The sequence below is a fragment of the Sinocyclocheilus grahami genome, unplaced genomic scaffold (genome assembly GCF_001515645.1).
Source record: "Sinocyclocheilus grahami isolate Dianchi unplaced genomic scaffold, SAMN03320097.WGS_v1.1 scaffold1307.1, whole genome shotgun sequence".
NCBI classification, from domain to species: Eukaryota; Metazoa; Chordata; class Actinopteri; order Cypriniformes; family Cyprinidae; genus Sinocyclocheilus; species Sinocyclocheilus grahami.
This window is the reverse complement of record NW_015506486.1, coordinates 3,921-5,214: the sequence shown is the minus strand read 5'-3', so window position 1 is coordinate 5,214 and position 1,294 is coordinate 3,921.

Genomic DNA, 1,294 nt, shown 5'->3' with positions numbered 1-1,294 from the left:
CAGCAGCGGAGGACTATTATTCTGCTGCATGATACTGCAGAAGAACTGATGACGGCGCGGTTTGATCTTCGGCTGACCAATCAGCAGAAAGGGGCGTTTAATTCCCGCCCACGTGTAGAAATCGAATATTCAAGCTATTTATTCATTTTTCCACCCATGAACGAAAAACGAAAATTTAAGCTGAATTCTCGTTTTTCGTCTTTTGGGAAAAAACGAAAAAACGAAAAAGGAGTCTTTTCTCAATTTTCTACTTTCAATATTAAATAAAAAAATGAATGATCGAATGATACACGGATTGCCATGGAATAAAAGAATAAAAAAAGATAAAATTAGATTTTATATTTCAAAATTATAACTTTATTTTCGCAATTACGAGATCATATCTCACACTTCTAATAAGGAAAAACAACTCGTCCTTCTCTCTCTTCCCCTCGGCTCTTCTGGCTTTCTTCCCTCAGATTTGACAAACTCACTATTTTTGAGTTAAGTCGAGTTATAAAGTCCAAATTAGGAGATATAAACTTGCATTTGTGACAAAAAAAAGTCAGAATTGTGAGATAAATTAAATAAATGTTATATAAAAATGTTAATAGTAAGGTTTAAATAATATTTCATGCTGTAACTGTAGGGCTAATACAATACGTCCCCTATGAACAGCATATGTGAATATTATGTAGACCTATTGTTTAAATCAAATTTATGCTTTAAAAGTAGAGTAATCATAGCAGTTTTCATCCATAGTATGTCCATTTAAACGTCTGCGTTTAGCTTCAAATGAAGTCAGTATTCTATAAAAATTATTTGCATTCCGATCTTGACATCAAAAGGCACAAAAATATATTTTTCTTCTATTCCATGGATTTTACCCATTTACCTCCACTTGTTCCCAGTGTTTTTCTGCAACCACTATGCGCGCGCAGCTGCAAGTGACGTAACTGTGACGTCTACTCTGAATTGGTCTATATGTAATCATGCTGTTTTTTGGAGGAAAAAACGTCACTCTTCGTGTGATATTGATTTACTATATGAAATGATATAAATATATACATTTCTGCCCCTATCTTAAATTTTGTGATCATTCTAAATACACTTCAACAGACTGAATCACGCAGTGAAAGAACGCACTCTAAATGCGCGCGCGCACTAGTCTAATCTACTAGACTTCACGGCACTCTGTAGGAGTGTTTTGTTTGGTTTTTGGCAAAATACTGATAATGTCAAATCGCACATCGTTCAAACAACAATTACTATATTATCGCAGACGATATATATCGCACACCCTGCACCACTGTCT